This window comes from Schistocerca gregaria, chromosome 2 (genome assembly GCF_023897955.1).
Source record: "Schistocerca gregaria isolate iqSchGreg1 chromosome 2, iqSchGreg1.2, whole genome shotgun sequence".
Taxonomy (NCBI): Eukaryota; Metazoa; Arthropoda; class Insecta; order Orthoptera; family Acrididae; genus Schistocerca; species Schistocerca gregaria.
In genome coordinates this window covers 226,462,955-226,487,863 of record NC_064921.1, presented here as the reverse complement: position 1 = coordinate 226,487,863, position 24,909 = coordinate 226,462,955, and the positions used below count along the sequence as shown (strand labels likewise).

General features: G+C 42.4%; 1 long non-coding RNA gene across 1 annotated transcript in view; it reads left to right on the top strand.

Moving 5' to 3' along the window:
• The first annotated feature begins 19,605 nt into the window (after nt 1-19,605).
• Nucleotides 19,606-24,909, top strand: part of LOC126335751 (uncharacterized) — a 285,081-nt gene continuing 279,777 nt past the window's right edge. Inside the window, exon 1 of the long non-coding RNA XR_007564898.1 lies at nt 19,606-23,711. This is a non-coding gene — a long non-coding RNA (uncharacterized LOC126335751). The remainder of the gene's footprint in view (nt 23,712-24,909) is intronic.

The following is a 24,909-nucleotide window of genomic DNA, read 5'->3' as shown; positions in this document are numbered from 1 at the left end:
GTGAATTCCTAAGGGACCAAATTGCTGAGGTCATCGGTCCCTAGACATACACACTACTTTAAACTAAACTTAAAGTAACTTACGCAAAGAACAACATTCACACCAATGCCCGAGGGATGACTCGAACCTCCGTCGAGAGAGGTCACGCAATCCGTGACATGGCACCTCTAACCGTGGGGAGTAGCCGCGCATCTAGAAATAAAATTGTTTACCGCAGCCAAAACGGGACGGGGCTATACAAGCTGAGCGGAATAAATCTGAACGGGTGAATACCAATCGCTGTTTGTTTATGTGGTTGACTGGGTGTGCGAATGATAAGCGGTACCGGTTTTATAATTATCAGCGAAATCCAAAGATTCAGACTACCAGAGAGGAAATAAGCGACTAAGAGGAATAACAGGTAAGAAAGATTACATTTTATCTGCTCCGTGTATCCAAAAAATGAAATTTTGACAGAAAATTTTTGTCAAATCGCTGCGCTACTAAGGGTCAGTTATATAGTGCCCCGTTAGCAGCCACTTACTTATACTCGGAATGGCGGGGAAAATGCGTTGTACGAAAACGTAATAACACCTTAAAGGAGAATGAACGCGGTGTAACTGAACCTATGATTCTGGCAGTGTTAGTGAAGCTAACAGGAGAATAAGTTTTGATAATGACAGGAATAGTTACAGGATTAGTGATGAGAATAATGTTTGTTATAAGGAAGAAGGAGAAGAAATAGGGACGCAATACAAATTATACGGAAGAATATGACGATTCTAAATTTATATACAAATTTCGTTTTACTACTTTTCGACCTCTAGCTTAAAAAATTTGAGCTCGTGGATGAAATGTGGAACTATTTCGTAACATAAGATTTTTTGCTTGTAGTAACCCTAACAGATATTTTATATTGGTACTTCGTGAATTATATTCTGCCGTGTTATTTATGTAAATGAGGTACATAAAAATGACCATTTGTGCAAAAACAGTCTTGCTGACGTGGCGTGTGTTACAATTGCTGAAATATTAATAAGGTATATTTAGTTTTATCTTGAAAAAAGTGACAAGATAGATCTAATGCAATTGAGCAATCACACCAGTCTGGAGCACTATTCGTATTACCAGCTTTTTCAGTATCACATAATGACATATATATTGTTTTCATGTAGCAGAACGTTTGACGAAATTTAATGAATTCTTTCGCGGAAAAGAAACCGCGACACGTAAAGCTATAACAAGATTAGAGAGAAAAAAATTCTGGAATCTAAAGATTGAAGAAATGTGTACTGTCATGCCTGTCTCTTGTCTTTATTGGTTTGATGTTTCCCATATTTAATTTTAAAAAGCGGAAATTATTAGCTAATGGGAGATAAAGAGCGCAAATTTTCTGAAGAGTTCCTATTCTCCCAGTAACAAATAATCCCAACCAGCATTAATTGTGAGATGTTTTTATAGGCGTAGGATGTCAAATCGGCCGACTGGTAGGAGGAGAGGCACCACAGGACATTTTAATTTCCACTGCCCTGAATATAGGTTTGATGGCTTCCATTACAAAATATACGCGTCTGAATTGCCCTGAGCGAAATACAGTGACGTGCGACAGAAGAATGCTGTGTGAAGAGGCGTAGCACTGCACTTTGGCACACTTAACACCAAATAACATGGCTTGCATTTTTTTTGAACGTACATGGTTCATACATGAAGCTCTACAGACACAGAAAGATGTGTGCTACAAAATGATAATTTTTTGAAAAATAGATCTTTTTTTATATGAAGATGGTATCTGTTCCCGAAAGAACAGATACCACTGATAACCGCGCAGCTTCTCTAGAATGAAATGATAATAAAATCGAAACCGCTAACTGCCGACAGGTGTTGCTGATATACAGCAATGGAGACAGCTGAAAATTTGAGCCCCGATGGGACTCGAACCCGAGATCTCCTGCTTATATGTTCAGCTGTCCCCATTGATGTATATCATCAACACCTGTCGTCAGTTAACGGTTTCGATTTAATCATCATTTCATTCTAGAGAAGCTCCACGGTTGTCAGTGGTATCTCTTCTTTCGGGAACAGATATCATCTTCATATAGCTAAAAGCTACCCGGCCATTGACCTTCTTCTGTGCGAATGCGCACAACTTGCCCGAACTGTTACTGGACTCGTCAGCTTAGCCTGTCGCGAGTAATGAGTGAATGGGCAAATATGTATTAGGAACACTACGAATGTAGGTTGTGGGTCTCATGGCAAGCGTGCGAAGGATGAGTCCCTACAGTCCCACCATTATCTATGCCCTCAGTGGCCCTAGTTCTTAATAATGGCTCGTTTCTTAAAAACTAAGTGAAATGGAAGCGATAGAGCAAAATGGTTCAATTGCAGCTCCAACTAACCTGACAGTCGACGACGTTGATGTTGATTTCTGACCACTTACATACGATATTATTAGAAGTGTGGAACGTGATCCTCATGACTCGACACAGAAAACAAGAGAATCTCAAGGTATAAGCCAAACAATTTTGGAACTACATAGAAGTTTGATGAAGCAAGAGCTCAGATTGGGTGCCTGCCAGGAGTAGAGTACAGCAAAGAGGAGCAATTGAAAAAATTAGAAACCTTCCGTAAGCAGCTGCAAATAAAAAAAGAAAAAAGACTTGTTGAGGAAGTACCGTGAGATGTGTACGTTTGAAATTCCTATATAACTGTGTGCAAACAATTTAGTTGCCAGAGAATGGTGTTGCTCTGGGTCATACGTTACCTGGCCAACAATGAACAGCTTGTGAACAGAATAGCAGACTCATCCCCTGTCAGAAGGGCGGCTCAACTAGTTGTGTACCTATTCAATGTCGGAAAGTTAGCTGCGTCGAACTCTCGTGTGGCAGATAATGTGAATAAAGATAGTCTGCGATCTTTCATTGCTAGATTCCGAGCTGAACTAAGAGATGCAAAAGAAGAATTTAAAGAAAAGGCTGAAGAACTGAGAAAACAAAATAAAAAGTGAGGGATGATAAACAGTCCGTGTACAGCTCATGTCTGTGACTCTCTCTTCTACTTTGTATGCTTGGATTTTCATTTTTTCTCTTCTTGTTGATGCGACCTAGAAGAATGCAGGACTCACAGGAGCCCTGTTCTGTGATTTATTTGGGCACTGACAATTTTGAGAAAACCCATGAAAAATCAATGAAAGAATAGCTGAAAACACATTTGATTGTGCCTCCAATAGAACTAATTTCCCGTATATTACACTCATTGTTTCCAACTTCAGGCCTGCCCCCTCCAGATCTTTTGGGTCCTGGTTTAGCATTTTTTATCTTAGCGGCTCTCCTTCACACAGGGTATTCAGCTTAAGTATTACAGACAGCATCATCTGCACCATCTCCAATTCTTGCTCTTCTGCTATAAACAGCCCTGATTCGAGCAGCAGCATATGTTTCTGTCTGCATAGCAGGATCAGTATTGTCACTGATGCAAACAATTTCACTTACGGGATACACTTCCTACGGCCACATACTTCCAATGGGTATCCCAGTTCTCTTTCACCAAGAAGAAAGTGAAATATTCTTCTTTTGGTGCCTTACCGTATTTGGAGGGCTCAGTTCTTTAAGAATTATACTTGTACTGCTAGTTTCAGTACGTATTCCTGCAGCCCGGTTAGCAGTGTGTAGTCTCCTAGCAAGTTTACATTTACTTTCTCTTGTCTTCCTGCATTTTGTTTACATGCATAAGACATTTGTGTATGGTGGAAACTGAAGTGTTGAGGCTAATCCCCTATGCATACCTGAGTATAAAATAAATATTTTATTTGAAGCCCTGTCAGATTTTCCCATATTTTAACTGAAATCAAATCATTTAAAGTGTAACTTGGGGCTTTGACATGCAGTGGCCATTGTTACCAGGAGTGCATACAAATAATTTCACTGCCATAAATATTGAAAAGTAATTCATATCTTTTCAAGGAGCCCAGCAGAATCTTTGTTAGTGATACAGATTACAGGATTGTGATACTGAAATGTCAGTGGTGGAATGCAATTCAGCTTTCAAAAAGCTACATAATTCTTTCATAGTGCCTTGTGCTGAACAATTTGTAAAGACTGGAAGCTGATGTGCTTTTATTAAGGTTGCTCTTCGAACAGTTATATCCTCAGTAGTGGTGGTGTTCCACCCCTCCTCCCCCCCCCCCCAAACTAGTGGAATATCTTCATCGTATTGTATAAGTGGTTACATCAGAAAAATATGAATGTAGAAGGTAGTTTTAGCTTGTGCTGAAAGTTGTATGACTGTGCCCTATAGAAAAATATGGAAACAAATTATAGTACTGTATAGATTTCACTGCACAGATTTGTTTAGTTAAACAGGTGAATCATTACAGTGAAGTATTCCGAAGTTCGTGTACAGAGATCCCATGAAATTAGTTGCATATTACAAGCGGTATTACCACTATTTATTTGTATTCTCATGACCATTTAATTGTTACATTTAGAATATTATTCAATTTTACAAAATATGCCGTCTGACCACCACTCGTTGCACATTGTTGGTGCCTAACGTGTTCAGAGCAGCATATGACAGCCGAACACATTTGATGTTCAGATTGTTGATAATACAGTAGACAACAGCTTTGACCCAAAATTGAATTTTGTAAAAATATGATTCATGTAATACCTCTTAGTAGCATAGCAGACTGAAAATATTGTAATCAATGGCTCACGAGTTTCATGTATGCACTTGTAATGTACCTAAATTTCTTGAAGGCATTCATCTTTATTCCAAATAAATTTGTTATAAAAAAAAGGTGGATAGAGCGTCTGTCATGTAAACAGGACATCCCGGGTTCGAGTCTCGGTCGGGGCACACATTTTCAGCTGTCCCAACTGATGTGTATCAGTAACACTCGTCGGCAGCCCAGTGTTTCGATTTAATTATCATTTCTATCTTTTTTTTAATTTCTTGACTGTGGGTGGAGGGGGCGGGAGTGTTAGGGGGGAGGGGCGTCCAATTCGCGTTGAACGCTCGGAGACCGGTTAAGATGGATCTTCCTTTCTCTGAGAATAGCATTTCCTGTGAATTTCGATTCCGTTTGTCCTGAACAAGAGAATTCACTCGCCTTCTGTTCTTGTCGCTTAGGAGATTTTTCGACCATTGTTCTTACACTGGGTTGCATGGGAACGAGGTGTACACCTTTGCCTATATACACACAGGACAGTCCGCGTTTATGTGCTAAGAAATCGGGCAACTTGAGTGATTACAGGGCAGTGGCTAGGTCCCACTACCAGCACCTCAGTGGTGCCGCTAGCAGCTAGGCTTCATATGATAAAACGCCCAGCGAGTCATGGCCGTTGACAGAGCATTTGCAGAGATATCGGCCAGCTTTCGGCATCCCCTGTGTTGCAGTGGCGGTGGTGGTGGCGTTCTTCATCTGCTGGGCGCCGTTCCACGCGCAGCGGCTGCTCGCCATCTACGGGGAGTCCCCGACGCGCAGCCCTCTCACCGTGGTGCTATACAACACGCTGACGTACGTGTCGGGCGTGCTCTACTACCTCAGCACCACCGTTAACCCGCTGCTCTACCACATCATGTCGCACAAGTTCCGCGAGGCCTTCAAGGTGAGCACTGCAGCTCCGCACGCTCAAAGCGCGTGCTTCACTACAGTGGGAACCACGTCGAAACCACCTGCGAGCGTTTCGTCTCGAAAAAAACCACAATCAGTGACATCCGTGCAAGTTACACTCCCTGACTAAAAGCACACAGAAGGGGAGGAGAAAACGAAACTCCGCGAGTTGAGACGGTGTGTGATAATATTTCAATGATTATAATATCGAGTCAGATATACAGGAAACTTCGCAGTATGAGCCCTTTTACCACTATGACGTCTTAGTGAAATGTGTCCTAAAATAGTATACCATGAGGAAAAATGCTACAGTGAGTACAGCTTGTAAGTGACATTAAAATCTATGAACTACACAGGAAGTCATGAAAGAAAACTATATTATACCCTATATCGCACCAAGTATTTATACCTTATATCATTATTACCCTCTCCCCCTCCCATGAACCATGGATCTTGCCGATGGTGGGGAGGCTTGCATGCCTCAGCGATACAGATAGCCGTACCGTAGGTGCAACTACAACGGAGGGGTATCTGTCCAGAGGAGAGACAAACGTGTGCTTCCTGAAGAGGGGCAGCAGCATTTTCAGTAGTTGCAGGGGCAACAGTGTGGATGATTGACTGATCTGGCCTTGTGACATCAACCAAAGCAGCATCGCTGTGCTGGTACTGCAAGCGGCTGAAAGCAAGAGGTAACTACAACCGTAATTTTTCCCGAGGGCATGCGGCTTTACTGTATGATTAAATGATGATGGCGTCCTCTGGGTTAAAATATTCCGGAGGTAAAATAATCCCCCATTCGGATCTCCGGGCGGGGACTACTCAGGACGACGTCGTTATCAGGAGAAAGAAAACTGGCATTCTACGTATCGGAGCGTGGAATGTCAGATCCCTTAATCGGGTAGGTAGGTTAGAAAATTTAAAAAGGGAAATGGATAGTTTAAATTAAATATAGTGGGAATTAGTCAAGTTCGGTGGCAGGAGCAGATGTGGACTCTGCCCACAATTTTTTGGTTATGAACTGCAGATTATAACTGAAGAAACTACAAAAAAGTAGGAATATAAGGAAATGGGACCTGTATAAAGTGAAAGAATCAGAGGTTGTAAAGAGTTTCAGAGGGAACTTTAGGGAACGATTGATAAGAACAGGGGAATGGAATAAAATAGAAGAAGAATGGGTAGCTTTGAGAGATGAAATAGTGATGGCAGCAGCGGATCAAGTAGGTTTAAAATAGGAGGGCTAATTAATGAAAAAAGGAAGTATAAAAATGCAATAAATGAAGAAGGCGAAAATGAATACAAACGTTTCAAAAATGAAATTGACAGGTGGTGCAAAATGACTAAGTGGGAATGGCTAGAGGACAAATTTGTGGATGTAGAAGCATGTATCACTATTGGTAAGATAGATGCGGCCTACAGGAAAATTAAAGAGACATTTGGATAAAAGAGAGCCACTTTTATGAATATCAAGAGCTCAGATGAAAACCCTGTTCTAAGCAAAGAAGGGAAAACAGAAAGGTGGAAGGAGTATATAGAGGGCCTATACATGGGGCGATGTACTTGAGGGCAATATTATGGAAATGGAAGGGATACAGATGAAGATGTGATGGGGAATATGATACTGCATGAAGAATTTGACCGACCTCTGAAAGACCTAAGTCGAAACAAGGCTCTGGGAGTAGATGATATTTCATTAGAACTCCTGATAGCCTTGGGAGAGCCAGCCATGACAACTCTTCCATCTGGTGAGCAAGATGTATGAGACAGGTGAAATACTCTCATACTGAAATAAGATATAATAATTCCAACTCCAAAGAAAGCAGATGTTGAGAAGTATGAAAATTACCGAACTACCAATTTAATGCAGTACGTCACGGTTGCAAAATACTAACACAAACCCTTTACAGACGAAAGAAAAAATTGGTAAAGCTGACCTCGGTGAAGTTTGGATTCCGTAGAAATGTAGGACCAGGCGAGGCAATACTGACCCTACGACTTATCTTAGAAGGAAGCTTAAGGAAAGGCAAACCTACATTTATAGCATTTGTAGACTCAGAGGAAGCGTTTCACAATAGTGACTCTTTGAAATCCTGCAGGTGGCACGGATAAAATACAGGGAGCGAAAGGCTACTTACAAGTTGTACAGAAAGTATGAGAGTCGAGGGTCACGAAAAGAGAACTGTGGTTGAGAAGGGAGTGAGACAGGGTAGCCTATCACCGATGTTATTCAATGTGTTTATAGAGCGAGCACAAAAGGAAACAAAAGAGAAGTTTGGAGTAGAAATTAAATTTCAAGGGAGAAGAAATAAAAACCTTGAGGTTTGCCGATGACATTGTAATTTTGTCAGAGACAGTAAAGAACTTGGAAGAAAAGTTGAACGGAATGGACAGTGTCCTAAAAAGAGAATATAAGATGAACGTAAATAAAAGAAAACAAGGATAATCAAATGCAGGCTAATTAAATCAGGTGATGCTGAGGGAATTAGATTAGGATATGAGACAAAGTAGTAGATGAGTTTTTCTATTTGGGCAGCAAAGTAACTGATGATGATGATGGTCGAAGTAGAGAGGATATAAAATATATACTGCCTATGGCAAGGTAAGCTTTTCTGAAGAAGAGAAATCTGTTGTCATTCAGTATAGATTTAACTGTCAGGAAATCCGTTCTGAAACTATTTGTATGGAATGTAGCCATCTATAGAACGGAAACATGGACGATATACAGTTTAGACAAGAAGAGAATAGATGCTTTTTAAATGTGGTGCTACAGAAGAACGCTGAACATTAGATGGGTAGATGAGGTAACTAATGAGGAGAATTGAGAAGAAGAGGAATTTGTGCCACAAATGACTAGAAGAAGAGATTGTTTATTAGGACACGTTCAGAGGCATCAAGAGATCACCAATTTAGTATTTGAGGGAAGCATGGAGAGTAAAAATCTTAGAGGGAGGCCAAGAGATGAATACACTGAGCAGATTCCGAAGGATGTAGGTTGCAGCAGTTACTCGGAGATGAAGAGGCTTGCACAGGGTAGAGTGGTATGGATAGCTGCATCAGACCAGTCTTTGGACAGAAGACCGCAACAACAACAAAAACATTATTACAATGTATTATTAAAAACCTTACACAATGTCATGTCATGATAGTCGGTGGGTAAAATGATACACTCTCATATTTCCCACAGATATTACATTTATTTGAAAACGTCACATGTAAACATATTTGCCCTTCAGTAAACCCCAGCACATGACTCCGAGCCCATACTGAGCAGTTAATTTACTGGAGCCATGACTCTTTTGGTACAGAGTGATTAATTAAGTCATAACAATATAGACAAGGAGTATCATCGTCATCACCAAAATCATCATCATCATCATCATCACCAATGTCAATTTCATTCTTCTGAGCTAACTGAATTATCAGTTTCCTTACATCATTCAATGTGAGTACAAGTAACCTGAACTCAATATCTTTAATGTACTGTAATAGTTAAATTTGGAAGCCTTTGCTGGAACTGACCTAAATCTTTATCACCTGCTACAATTTGCCTTGTACCCTCCTTTTTTAAGAAGCTCGAAGAACACAGAAATTTTTTTAGGAACTCTGCCTGTCCATTTGCTTCGTATTAAAAGCGACAATAGTTTTCTGCATGTTCTCTGAATTCCCTGACTGGCAGTTACTGATTCTCTTACATATTCCTACCATTAATAAATAATAATAATGACGATGAACTACATCTTATACCATTGTAAACAGAAACGAAAGAAAAGGCAGGAAGCATAAACCGTGTTTGAGGGTGGAATGACATACCTATGTCTTTTATAGCCATTCATGGTATGTCATTTTACACGCAGTTACAGCAACCGTGTACAAAAACACTACTCATAAACACATGGACCTACATATCCCTAAATATGCTTAAAATGTTTGCAAATGTGTAAAAAGATATTATAAATCAAATAACCCAAGCGTCTTATGTCACAGAACAACGTTTGTCACAACTTCCAGAACCACCCTTGCCAGTCACATTAAATCCTGAAAGCAGCCAGTTATTCCTGAAAAACTGTGTATGGTTTACCAGTCGTCCCCAAAGCAGAAACCAAAGACACTCTGCTTCTTACTTCAGGTTTTGATACTCAAGAATAAACTTCTAGTGGATTTAGGTCCGCAGAATGTGTAAGTCAGGGCATTTTTCCACATCTTGCCATTAGTCTGTCATTGAAACTTATCTAGAATCTGACTGGAATTATTCAGATGTAATTAAGAGGGCGTTTACAGCTTTTCATATAAGAAATGTGTTGATTTCTTTGTGTTACTGGGAACATTTTCATCTTGTTCCTAATACATTCGTTTCTTAATCTATTTTTTAATTTAAATGAGGAATATCATTTCTGACATCACTCTTCGATTTATGCCTTCCTTGTTTGCCATCCAAGCCGAAGTTTTGGGACCAGATATGGAGCAGTTGGTGTTTTACAGAATTTCAGTTGCTTATCTTTAGTGTCTTTTTGTCTAATGCTATTTTTGTTGTTCCGCAGATACCCCGAAATTTTGCTCTCTTGTTCTTTGTATCTTTATCATAATCAAAGTTAAAACTGAACAGGTGTGGATAGGGCTCGTGCTCTGAGGATTCCGTACAAACTTAATTATGTATACACACTGATTAGCCAGAACATTATGACCACCAATCTACTATCATTGCAAACCCGTAAAGGCGATGCCAGCTCCATCTGGTGAAGAATGACTGCTAGTCAGAGACATGCACGGCGCATGTAGTATCAGTGAGCGTGCTGTTCGTGTCTAGAATGGGGAAGGAGCGCCATCTATCTTAGTCTGACCGAAAATTGACTGTCATGACCCGGAGGTTCGGCATGATCATTTCAGAAAGTGCACAACTTGTCGGGTGTTTGGGGAGAGCTATGGTGAACGTCTTCGGCGCCAAGGTGAAACCACGTCCAGGCGTCGTGGGGATGAGCTGTCACCCCTCATTACAGATGTCGGACGTCGTAGGCTGGGCAGACTGGTAAAACAGGGCAGCTGGCGAACTGTGGCGGGACTAACATCAGACTTTAATTCTAGCAGAGAACAAGCGTGTCAGAACGCGCAGTGCACGGAGCTCTCCTACAGATGGGTCTCTGCAGCCTAAGACCCGTGCATGTGCCAATGTTAACACCACGACATCCGCAACTACGACTGAAATGGGCAGATGATCTTCGCACTGGACGCTAGCACAGTGGTTTGATGAACCCCGATAAATTCTTCATCACGTCGATTGTAGGGCGCGAATCTGTCGTCTTCAAGAACAGTTCCTTGACAGCCGTGCTGTGGGACAGAGACAAGCTGCCGCGGCTCAATTATGCTAAAGGAAACAATCACATGGGTATCCAGTTGAGCTCATGTAAACACCAAGAAGGCAAAAGAGTAACGTACTCTGGTTGCATACCACATACACATCTTCATGACGACCATGTTTTTTCAACAAGATAATGCGACATGTTACAATCCGATACAATACATCTGGGATGCGACTGAACGTGGCGTCAGGGCTCCTCTCCCCTCTTCATAGAATTTACGGGAATTAAGTCTCTTGTGCGTGCAGATGTGGTGCCAACTTCCTCCAGCGACCTACCAAGGACTGACTGCTTCCATGCCCCCATGCGGAGCGGCTGTTTCCGTGCCAAAGGTGGACATATTGCACACACCAGCTATTGGATAGGTGGTCGTAATGTTCTGGCTGCTCAGTGTAGATAGTAATGATAATTTCGTGTGGCTCATTAATGCAAATTTTTATACTGGACGGACCTCTGGGGACTTGTGTGTCCCTAATCGACCTCAGTTACTGGGGAAACGGGAGCTCCAGCTAAGCGTGAGATCCAACCACATGTTTCTGACCTGACATTTTTCAGAAGTAAAGATTAGGTCAAAACAAAGACTGAAATGTTCGTTGTCCGACTGAGAATCAATCTCGTGACCTCTCCGTTTCCAGCACGCTCTTTGCTGGACCAACAGCCCGGTATATATGTAGACAGGTTTGAATGCGTAAGTTTGTGATAACAAAATGTTTAACATATGGCCATATCCTTTGATTGCATTGACTTAGGAGCTTAAATTATTTTCACTGCAAGCCCCTGTAGAACTTAGTGTTTGGCATAAATTTCAACTTACCGCTCCCAGCACCTGAGAAAAATGGGTCTTTACAGAGGGCCAAATCTTTTGATTGAATGGACTTAGAAAATTTAATTCTTTTACTTCAGCAAGGGAGCATAGACGTTAGTATCTGACGTAAATTTCAACTTGATACCTACACTATTGGCCATTAAAATTGCTACACCAAGAAGAAATGCAAATGATAAGAAGGTATTCATTGGACAAATATATTATACTAGAACTGACATGTGATTACATTTTCACGCAATTTGGGTGCATAGATCCTGAGAAATCAGTGCCCAGAATAACCACCTCTGACCGTAATAACGGCTTTGATACGCCTGGGCATTGAGTCAAACAGAGCTTGGATGGCGTGTACAGGTACAGCTGCCTATATAGCTTCAACAACATACCACAGTTCATCCATCAAGAGTAGTGACTGGCATATTGTGACGAGACAGTTGCTCGGAAACCATTGACCTGACGTTTTCAATTGGTGAGAGATCTGGAGAATACGCTAGCCAAGGCAGCAGTCGAACATTTTCTGTATCTAGAAAAGCCCGTACAGGGCCAGCAACATGCCCTCGTGAATTATCCTGCTTAAATGTAGGGTTTCGCAGTGATCGAATGAAGGGTAAAGCCAAGGGTCGTAACACATCTGAAATGTAATGTCCATTGTTCAAAGTGTCGTCAATGCGAACAAGAGGTGACCGAGACGTGTAACCAATGGCACCCCATACCATCACGTCAGGTGATATGACAGTATGGCGATGACGAATACACGGTTCCAATGTGCGTTCACTGCGATGTCACCAAACACGGATCCGACCATCATGATGATGTAAACAGGACCTGGATTCATCCGAAAGATGACGTTTTACCAGTCGTGCACCCAGGTTCGTCGCTGAGTAAACCATCGCAGGCGCTCCTGTCTGTGATGCAGCGTCAAGGGTAACCCCAGTCATGGTCTCCGAGCTGATAGTCCTTGCTGCTGCAAACGTCGTCGAACTGTTCGTGAAATTTGTTGTTGTCCTGCAAACGTCCCCATCTGTTGACTCAGGGATCGAGATGTGGCTGCACGATCCGTCACAGCCATGCGGATAAGATGCCTGTCATCTCGACTGCTAGTCATACGAGGCCGTTGGGATCCAGCTCGGCGTTCTGTAATACCGTCCTCAACCCACTGATTCTATATTCTGCTAACAGTCATTGGATCTCGACCAACGCGAGCAGCAATGTCGCGATACGATAAACCGCAATCGCGATAGGCCACAATCAGTCGGAAACGTAATGTTACGCATTTCTCCTGCATACACGAGGCTTAACAACAAAGTTTCACCAGGCAACGCCGGTCAACTGCTGTTGGTGTATGAGAAATCGTTTGGAAACTTTCCCCATGTCAGCACGTTATAGGTGTCGCCACAGGCGTCAACCGTGTGTGAATGCTCTGAAAAGCTAATCATTTGCATATCACAGCTTCTTCTTCCTGTCGGTTAAATTTCGCGCCTGTAGCAGGTCATCTTCATGATGTAGCAATTTTAATGGCCAGTAGTGTGTATCAGTTCCTGAGTAAATGGTATCTTAACAGACGGACAGACAGATGGAAATGAAATGATCGTATAAGAGTTCCATTCTTACCGATTTAGGTATGGAAGGCTAAAAACTTTTTACTTGCTTAATTTTTTTTGACTTTTTAGTTTCCTCGGAATGCCATTACTTGCTCTTTTTAAAACACATTTTGAAATTATAGAAAAAATAAGTGACTACATCATGAAAAAGCTAGGAAAGAGAGAAGAGGTATAAACATTTCTAACACGTAAACAGATTATATCCAGATGCACATGCATATAACTTATTTTCTATTGCTTTATGCGAGCAATGTGTCCTGAATGTTTGGCTCTATCTCTTTGTTATACCCACTATGGCTGCTCTGATAAGATGTAAAGTTTTCGTTACCACTTTTCTGTCCGGAAATTGTATTGGAATGGTCACGAGCGCGGTTGTATTGTGGTGTTCCAGGACACTCTGGCACGGTACCTGGGTCGCCGGCGGAACCGGGAAGGTAGGTGGCGTTGCTACTCCGTGCTGTCCGGCAGGTCCAGCAACACCAGCAGCGACCTCAGCCGACGGCCCCTCGTCGTGTCCTTCCGGAAGCCCTGCCAGAAGCAGGTGCCGGACCCCACCTGCCGTCGCCCCATCACCGTCGACGGCGACCCTGCGGTCGAGTTCCTCCAGCGCGGACGCGACTTCTCCTCGGGTTACCGGGACGTGTTGCCTCCGAGGGGGAGCTACCACTACGGCCCCCACCACTTACACCATCAACACCAGCCCCCACACAGCTCCCTCGGTTCTCTGAGGACGGCCAGCTACTATTCGGGACTAGCCTCAGTGGGTCACGGAGTAGCTTCTGGCCGGGATGACGAGACCTTCGTCACCGTGTGTGACAGCGACGCGTCCGACAGATACTCCTCGTCGCAGGTGCAGTGCGCGGCACAGGTTGAACCCCCCTACCTGTCTGCCAGGGAGTCTGCCACCAGGCTCGAAGATATCGAAATATTCCGCGAGGAGAGGTGCGCCATACAGAGGTGCAGGCGGACCGACAGGCTCAGCAAGCAGACGTCGGACTCGTCAGACAGTTCTAAGGGCGGGAGCGCGCCGGGCGCGCAGGGGGTCGTCCCCAGGAAACCCCGCAGCGAGCCGCAGAGCGAGGGGACCAGCAGCGCAAATGAGCTCGAGTACGGATTGCGCAGGTCGGCCACGGCTCCAAACTTCTGCGGATCGAGGCGGGGGGCCGACGAGGAGGCGTTCCCCCCGCGCGACAGGAGGGCGCTGCTGGAGGTGGCCAAGCGAAACCTCAGGGAGGCGGTGGCGGCCAACGAGTTCAGGCTGCTCTGCCAGCGCTGCAGGAACGAAATGCGCGCCGACGACTTCTACGAGGTCCCTTACCGCGTGCTGGCCGCCGACGAGAGCGCCACCGCGGCGGCCGAAACGCAGACTGTTTCGCCGGTCGCTTCCGCTGACGTCACCAGCGATCCCGCTTCCGATGCGGAACCGTTCGTGTCTCTGCCCAGTGGTGACGATAATCCCGTAGACGACTGTGCGGAGGTTGAAGGTCTCCCTCTCGTCGGGGAGGCTGCTGACGATGGCCACAGTGTCAGAGCGGAAACGCCGTCCTGCAGTGGGCAGCTAACAGCGACTTCCAGCATAGATACTGAAGGAAGCATTCCGCTGCTTGAATGTGGCCACGCCCTAGGGATCAGAGACTTGGAAGTTACTACACCGCCAGTGTTCGTGTAGCCTGACAAAACGACGCGTACGCGTTTAGAGAATAATATAGGGGCTTATGTGACATTATTTTCTTGTTACGAAAGACAATAATGATAGAGAAACACAGAGAATTCATGTGTTTTGCTTCGGATCCCTTTGGGACGAGCGTAATGATTGGAAAAAGATTCTAATCCCAGGTCCTGATAAAAGTATGCTGCCATTACCCCTTCCATTGAGTCTGCTTTGGTACCTACAACCTACACAGTATCTAACGGTACAAACTTTAAGTATGCTGAACCTTTTTATTTTTCAATATTAAAGAAACGAACCGATTTAAATAGTTGTTTCTGCTGGTGTTTTGTATAGAATCCATTGACAGGTAAAGGTTATCACGAAATTTCCTTAAGGGACGAACTTTCCATGAGTTTGCTTTGAATGCCATATACTTCGCAAATCCAGTATTATTACCATCAGCGAGAATCCTTAGCAGCACTTCCTCTTTCTGAGTACTTCATTTCCCACGCTAACCAATATAATTTATTTTTCAGTTACTGTACGTGGTGCGACGTATCATGCAAATAAGTTCACTGTCTCTGCATTTTAAGAAACTGTACGAGATTTTCAGTAGTCATTGCAGCCAAAGTTTCTCCAAACAGTAGACTGAATCTTGCCCTCTTGAATTTTTACCGCAATTCATTATCCCCATAATCGCTTTCCTCATTTCCATTGCAATGGAATGGAAATGAGTATTTGCGTCATTGGCCAGGAGGTCCCTTATGGGGCAGGTCCGGCCGCCTTGGTGCGGGTCTCATTACATTCGACGCCACATTGGGCGACCAGCGCGCAGCATGGGTACGAAATGGTGATGAATACAACACACCCCCCAGTCCCTGAGAGGAGACAATCTCCGATCCAGCAGGGGATCGAACCTGGGCCCATAGAATGGCACTCCGTCACGCTGACCACTCAGATATTGGGAAGGACTCTATTGCAATGAATAGGTACTAAACCAGTTGACATCCAGTAAACATGTTGATTGAAATACTAATTTAGTCCAACGATAGTACAACATCTAGAGGACAAATGTGAAACAATGGGGATTTTTGCACAATTAAGGATGAGTCATTGTTGACTGCAGATATCATTCAGGGGAAGTAAACTGAAATTATTCAAATTTGCCTCATTACTTTTGTACTATACCTTCAAGATAAACAACACTATTGACTCTTGTGATTTCATAAATTATTCCATCTTGTATTTAGTTCTTTCTTTCTTTTACATTTCATCGTAATGTATCTTAGGCAGTACGTCAGTCTCCGAATATATGTTTTTTTTTTTTTCAATTAGATTAGCTACTGCTCTTTCGTTTAGAGATATTTCTTAATGTTTTTTTTAATCATATCTTCTCCTATAAATCAACTCCATGTTGCATAAAACGTATTGCGGCTCTTTATATGCGTGATATGTTTGATTTTCTTACGATCTAAGTTTCCTTTCCATACGCAAAAGTTGGTACCAAAAATCTGTTTCTTTTCTTTTCATTTTTTTCAGACCTTACGTCGTCCGACCTGTTCGCTTCGTCAGTCCACCTCTTCCTATGACGTCCCACACTGCGTTTCTACGAAGTAATATAACGTAGAGCGAATCCTGGTGCCCAATTTTCATAAATATTTAACACATATGTGAACCATGTATTTCGATATCCATCATCTTTGACCCTTTATTGAGGTCTCACTTCTCTTACTGGTTGTCGACCACCTATGTGCTCTCCTTCACTGAGAGTAGCACTTTGCACCAGTAGTCCTCAACTATTTGTTGAGTGTATTCTAAGCTCTCACTTTCTGTATAGTTTTTACCTTCTACGTTATACCATGGACGTTATTTCCTTACGTCCAATCACCCTCTCCTTTCTTTTTGTCATTGTTTTTCGTATGATCCTCTCTTACCTATTCTGAAGAGGACATCCTCGACTCTTATCAGTTCAACTGATGTCCATCCTCCTAACAAAGCACATCTCAAACGCTTCGATACTGTTTTAAGTTTTCCCTCTGCCCATTATTCACTTCCATACAGTATTGTGCTCCAAACGCACGTTCCCAGAGATTTATTTCAAAAATTAAGTACTATTTTTGATAGTAGTAGACTTAATTTGGCCATAAAAATCACCTTTGCCTTTTCTGGTCTGCAATTTTTATATCCTCGTTGCTTCCCTGCTCGTCAGTTTTCATTTTAAGTTTATCACAAATCTCATTTCTGCTACTCCTCGTTACTTTCTCTTTTCTTCGACTTATGCTCAGCCCAAATACTACGTCAGTAGACTATTCGTTAAATTCAGTACGTCCTGTTTTTCTTCCCCGCTTTTATTGAGAATAGTAGTCATCATCGAATCTCATTGTTGATATACTTGCACAATGGATTGTAATCGGACTTCTGTAGCTATTTTATTTCGGTCGTTACTTCTTTGATGCACAGATTGTCTCACCCTGTTTAATCCTAGCATTTCGTTCGTCACCTTCTAGTCTTACGTTCTTAGACGTATAACATTTTACTTGCCTTCACCTATTTTCTAAACATGAACATTTTGCACAATTTTACAGTATCGAACGCTTTTTCTTGGATGAAAACTACTATGAACGTGTCTTGACTCCTTAAAGCCTTGCTTCCCCTATCAAGGGCAATACCAGAACTATCTCTCATCATTTCTTAGTACGCCTGTATTATAAGTTTTCATTTTCATTCTTGCTGACCATCCTTTTAAACTTACACCTACTCTTAATCATTGCTAAATTTCTGTTACTTGAATCTATACTTGCTCCTGGACACGCTTTACAATCAAATAATTGATTTCTGATTGCCTGTCTCGCCATGATGTCTTCCAGCTGGAAGATTCCCTAGTCTCCAGGCTTTTTCTAAGTATACCCCTCCCCCTCCCCTCGTGATTTTTGAACAGTGTATGTGCTATTGCCAGTTGTACTGCAGGAGTCTATTAGTTTCTGTTCTCTCATTCCTAGTACGGTGTCCGTACTCTTCCTCAACACAGTTTTCATTTCCTTGGCCAACCACAGCTTTTAGTCTCGCATGATTATTAATGTATTGCATCTCCTTACATACTGCCTCAACAGCTGTGTGGTCAGTGTAGATTATTGTCATGTAAGCATCCTGGTTCGATTCCCGGTACTGGCAAGAATTTTTCCTTGGTGGAAGGATATAAGGCTAGCTCTCAGCCTCTTGATGCCAACAGAGGACATACTTGAATGAGAAGTAATGGCTCCACTGCCTGGAAAGTCAGTAAAGCGGCCGGAAGAGTGGTGTGCTGACCACATGCTCTGTCCTTCATGCCGCATCTGCATGTCACCGCCAGGCAGGGGATGACACGGCGGACGGTCGACATCCCTTGGGCTTTCATGGCCGGGATGAGGAGTTCTGTCTCTCTCTCTCTCTCTCTCTCTCTCTCTCTCTTTCTCTCTCTCTGTGTGTCTCTTTTTAACATAATGAGTTATCCGTTCAATGTCCTCGTATACTCTTCCTTTAATTTCATCCCCTGCTCGTGACGGCAGTATATATATGTGAAATATTATTGGTTTTGGTTTGTTGTCGATTCTGATGAGGTTAATCCTAGCAATTTCTACGTTACCTTTCTATTCACGACAAATTCTATTCCCGTTATATCATTTTCTGCTGCTGGTGACATCATTCTGTATTCGTCTGACCAGTAATCCTTCGTTCCACTTTACTTTACTGTCCCCGAACTAGGTCCATATCGAGCCTTTGCATTTCCCTTTTCAGGTTTTCTAGCTTCCCTACCACATTCACCCTGGTAACAAACCACGCTGTGAATCATACAACGTTGCCCTTTTGTAGTTTATTGAACTTTTTTCTTATAGTTACCTCCCACTTGGTAATATCTTGCCGGAGATCCACGTGGGACTAATCCGGAATCTTTTTCCAGTGCAGAGACCATAATGACATTTTCTCAGTATCAGGGCACATGCCAAGTTGTTTTCACTGATTTCTGCACAATCGTTGCTAATTTTTCTGTCTTTTAGGGGGCAGTTTCCCAACCCAAAGGTAAGAGAGTGCACCAACCATCTCTTCCCGCTCTTACGCCCCCATTCACTATGCTTTTGGCGGAACTAGGGTGGCTCCTTATGACGGAAGTGTTCGGCCGTTAACTGCTGACGATTTCACTTACAAAAATTAACCCGAGATCCTGAATGTTTTTATAATTAGTCAAAGATGCTACTCTAGACTCATACAGAATATATATCTAGTTCTTTTGTCCTATTTTCATTTCATATGTAGACTGCTTGGGAGCAGACCTTAACCGCTCGTAAATCATTGCTGTAGCTAGAATCTGAGACTGATCTCTGCTTGTTTAGCATATATCTGAGCTGGGCCATCCATTGTTTTGTAGAACTTTTTTTGTGTTTCTCTTCTTCCCTATGTTTCCAACGCCCTCCTTATTGTTCTATGCATTTTGCTATATTCATTGTTTCACCCATACATAAGAATTGAGTATGTGAATTTAGTGACCTGCTTTTATCTCAGATTAACGATGGAAGTTTTTTTTATCAAAAGTAATGTTTGCCTTCACATTTTTGGTGTCGTTATTTTGCAACTACACCTTTCAGAAATTTTATTTATCGGTGAACGCTTCTTCTGACGCTTATAAAACTTCTTGGTCATCAAAGAATGAGAGTGGAATCATTTTCTTCTGTTGATTCTGCTGAATCCAGTAAGTACTTGTAGATGCCATGCTCGAAAGATATTGTCAAAATGTAAAGTGATCAAAACAGGGGACAGGCTATCCAACAATTAGGTATACTATTATCGGTTTATCTAATTCGTTGTCGTTGCTGTCTATTAGAGCGATGATGCATCTGTACATGTTAATTATAGTTTCCGTGATGTGGACTGGAATTTTACTGTCTGGAAAATATTCCCTGCAGCTTTTTTATTACAAGTCTGTCGATAGGTTTTGCGTAATCAGTGAATACAGTGTATGTTTCTAAATTAAGTATTCGAAGCTTCTCGATCATTTGTGTGTGGTGAATACAGCATCGATACATGACCGATCTTTGTGGAAAGCTGTTTGTTTTTCGTTCAAGAGGACCTCTGTAATTTTTCTTGGTGCTTCTTAATGCTTTGGCATACAGCAACCTGTGTTCAGTGAACTTACTCCGTCCATAATTGTTTGAGTCCATTCTGTTCCCTGTCTTGCGCGCCGATGCAATTTTAGCAAGTATCTGTTCTTCGAGGACGCTTCTCTATCGCACGTGTTTGTTACACACTGCTGGGGGAAAAATTAGAACACACTGAAAGACAATATCTATTTTGATCTGATTGCAGAATATGCCACCTGAGGGATAGTAGATGCACTGATAATGGTTTAAATGTCATCCGGCAGCTGACTAACAGATAGTATAGAGGTATCAGTGCGCCATGTGTGTCTACCCTTTGGAAACGAACGCACGTGGCTATAAGGGTGAGTGTGGTGTAGAAGTGTAGGGGAAGCAGGCACCATGCCACAGAGAAGCCCTCTTACTTCCTACAGGCAACTTTGTAAGTTTGAGAGGGGTCAAATTGTGGCCTTTCGACTGGCGGAATGGTCGCTTCGGAGAACAGCCGCACAACTTGCGCGTGATACGTCAGTTGTGGGGTGATGGTGGCAACAGTAGATACCTGAGAATTTGCAGACCCGTTAATGAAGTTTTTGGCGTCCACATAGCACAGACGCCCCCATAGACTGTCATACGTTAAGAGCAACAGTGGTAGATCGTGCAGCTCCACAGCGTATATAGAACCAAGCGAGTATTGAGGATTGAAGAGTACGAGCGCACTCTGCATTGTTACCAGATCTCCTCAGATTCGAATTCTATACGGATATCTCAAAGGTGACATTGACAACTGCAAATTTGCACTGTTGCGAACTAATTATTAACTAGTAGGTCGACAGCTCTAGCCCATCTTCTACCCACACTACAGCATCGACTTGCAGTGCTCGATTGGTGCCACAGAAGGTGGAATGGCATGCCACAGTCTTTAGCGATGAAAGCAGCTTCTGCTTGCAACCAAATGTTAGTCATTCATGAGTCCAGTGTAGAACTAGTGAGCACTGTCCCTCCGCCACACACCGTTGGATGGCTTACGGAGTATAAATGTAGACGGTACTTTCGTCTGAGACACACTGGTCCCACACCTGTCATGGTCTTATGCTGTGCATATTGATATGCTGCACCTCCCGTTCGCTCCTGAAGTTTGTGGAGGTAATGATGACCAGTGCAGCAAAGGTGCAGCATGTTGCTAGACTAGTTGTTCTGCCGCTCTTGCAATAGGAAGTTGGAGTGGCGTTAGATCAGGATAACGCTCAGTCCCACTGACCATGAAAATTTACTTGCTCTGTAAGACGTGAAGCACCTCGGCTGGCCAACACAATTGCACAATGGAATCCAATGGAACACGTGTGGAACAAGTGACCTGTGCAGCCCGACCACACACAGTTCTTACAGGACTATGCGAACAGCGCGAGCAGATGTGTAACAACAAATCCCAAGCCAGTATTTGCCAAGTGTATGATTGATAGCATGCCTAAATTTCCACTTGTGGAGACTACACCGTGTACTATTACAGTTGTTTCAACATGGCTCTACACCTGGTATCTCAGAACTGCTTGAGATACTGATCTGTAAATCTAATTATTTCATGTAGTCCGTATTTATTGTTTTTATAATAAATTCTGAGTTACTTGCAAAACTCTTAAAGGGTGTCCTAATTTTCTTTATTTTTTTTTTTTTAGTTCAGCATTGACGTTGTCTGGGCCAGTGGTCTTTCTTTTTCTCAACTTTTTCGGGAATTTATACTTCTTTCAGTGTGATATCATCTCGAGACACAGCTTATTCCTATTGCTGTTCCCATTTGTAACGGCTTCCACTCTGTGTCTAAGGAGATTTCTATGTATCTAGTTTTGAAAACTTTATTAACCGTTAGAGGAACTGTGCGAATATCGGGAATGTGGGTAACCACTGAGAGATTCTAGGGCAGGTTTTGGTTAGCAATTCTTTGATCAGGGCTCTGTGCAAGAATATCGCCCCACACAAGCGATAATAGACACGAATCATCCACAAACAAACATCTTTTGTTTATCATGGGTGGCTACCATTAAAAACTAGAATAAACAATTCCGAAGAACTCTCTTCACAAAAATCATTATTATTTAAGATTTTCAAAATTTATTTCATCGATTTACAACTTTTAAGGATATGGTAGGAACCCGTCCCTTCCGCTAGCACCATCTACAGTAACAAGGCGTGTTACCCAACAATGAGTTCATCAGTCATATTCGCCTGCTCAGACGTCTTCTAATGTGCAACTGCTGAACTTGAATGCTGCCCAGGAATTTAATGATTATTTGCTTTATGTGAGCTAAACTTTGCCACCAGCGATTACGTTTCAGCGGAGATAACGTAGATGACATAGCTGTCAAACGTAGTTACTATTCACGTAAAGGTTGCCCGAAAAGTAATCGCTGAGCCCTGTCACCATTAACAATTCATTCACCAAAATGTAGCCGTCTTTGGGCATCGTCATTTACTTTTCGATACCTTAAACTGTTTCTTTTCTTCAGATAAGTTTTCTTTTCGTATTTCGACCAAAAATTTTAATTCTGTTTGACACTGATGTATAGTTAAGTGCGGCAGAGTGATTATGTTTCACAGATATCGAAAGTAAACTTAAAAAGTTATGGGGATACCTCGTGTGTTTCTGGCAACCTTTCTAGGTTGTAATAATGTTCGCTTTAATCTTTGAACATTTCCTAGCATGGTCTTCAAATTACGAACTCCGTTGCAACCAAACTCTGACTGTGGAGATATGCAGAATATTGCGGCAGTGTTTTTCGTGCAGTAAATAATGTTCTACTTCAGCCACAATGTCTTTCCTTAATAATGCTACTAGTTTGGAAGATTAATACTCCATCATCAGATATTTTAACGTTAAATTGTCCATACACACAAAATTAATACTCCAAAACTCATAGCACAATTAATAAAGGATATTGTGACAGAGATTGAATTTTTAGTTACTGCTGGTCATGTCGAAATATGAATATGCATCTGGTGCGTCATATATTAATTTTCTTCATATTCCTGAAATTCTTTCAAGTGGTTGAAAAAAGAAAAAGATTGAAATATTTTGCAGACTAGTGCAGTCGTAGTGCTGGATGCACGGAGTGTCATTTAGAATGTGTTACGGCGTAATTTACGGCCTACTGGACTCCGACCACAGCTGATCGGTGGCCAGTTTCTTGTAGTGACTGTATCTAATGATACTGAGTGTTATGTTTTGTGGAATATTTACTGGTGCATGTGACTATGTAAGTGCACCGCTAAAATTGCATGTTGATCCTGAATGTTAAAACAGATGCATTTTGCAGTTTTCCCCCCGAAACGCAGTTAAGCGTGCTGTGTATGAACTCGAATGATGAATGTAAATTATCTTGTTGTTGGTGTTCGATGTCTGAAGTACTGTTCTGTATGTGTTTCCTGCGAGAGATCAGTGTTAGCTGCCTGGACTTGCTGGCACGCCACCCAGTGCGTAGAGTGTTCCCGAATGCTGTGTGGTCTGGGCATTGTCGTTTGCTTGTTGGAGAGGTCTCCCCGTACTTTCACGGTGGACCACGGGACCCCAGGCCTGCAGCAGTCCCGCGCCTACGGTAAGAGACACGTCTTTCACAGCCAAAAGTCCCTCTAACACGCATTTCTTTTGCATGACGTCATCAACAACTACATACTGACATGTTTATAGAGGTTTCATATAACAGCATGAAATTAACTGTGTATTTGCATAGAAAGCGAGTTTGTACTTATACTTTATGTTTTGTGATGCGCCTCTCTGACAAGTGAACGAAATCGCCTCGTCCACGGTTCGGCTCTGTGAATGTATAATGTTAGCTGTCTCGCAGAAGTCTGGCGTTTCTCCTAGTGTGCATGCCACTGTGCATAAGTAGCAAAGTTGTATCATTAGGAACGTAGACTGTTAGCTGTGATATCGAGTAGTCTGTGATGTAATGTGAAATAACTTTTTTCTTTGCTATAAGTCGAATATTAGACACAGCAGCGACAGAGTGGTGTATGGAATTTCCACAGCGACATGTGTAGTTCAGAAGCAATCATTACAGTAAGTAGAACTTCGCACTCGCACCACAAGCAGTCGAATGTGCACGTAAGTACAAACACACACTTATCTCGCTAGCAGTAAATAAATCGGCTTTCCCGGTGCGACTGTGGGACAGGCTGCTGAGAAACCTGAACTAATCGTACCAGATTTTTTGTGCAAGGCCCGTATCGAAATACATCTCAGAATAGGACCATCAACTGAAAATGAAATACATTTGCTAATTTGTCTAAAACTGACATGGTGAGACGGTGGCTGTGTACAATTAATGTAGGTTAATTCTTACAGAGAAGGAAACAGCAACCAGCTACTATTAATACTGCTATTTATTTAGGTAAATAGCGCCGTAACGGTTTCGAACTGGCAAGTTCATCATCAGACGGCTCTTCATATGATTTTAAAGATACACTTAATATTATCGTCCGTTTTTGATTTTTATTATTCCATTGTGGCGAAGTATTTTGTGTGTGTGGTGCTTTGCACAATATGGTGCTGTACAAGTTACGTAAGTGCTGGATATATTTAGGAATATGCGAAAAATACAATCCTGCAACTTCGCAACAAAATCGCGCGGAATTTTCGACGGCAACAACACAGCAAAAATACTTCGCCACAGTGGAATAATAAAAATCAAAAACGGACGATAATATAAAGTGTATCTTGAAAATCATGTGAACAGCCGTCTCATGATGAACTTGCCAGTTCGAAACCGGTAACGGCGCTATTTACCTAAATAA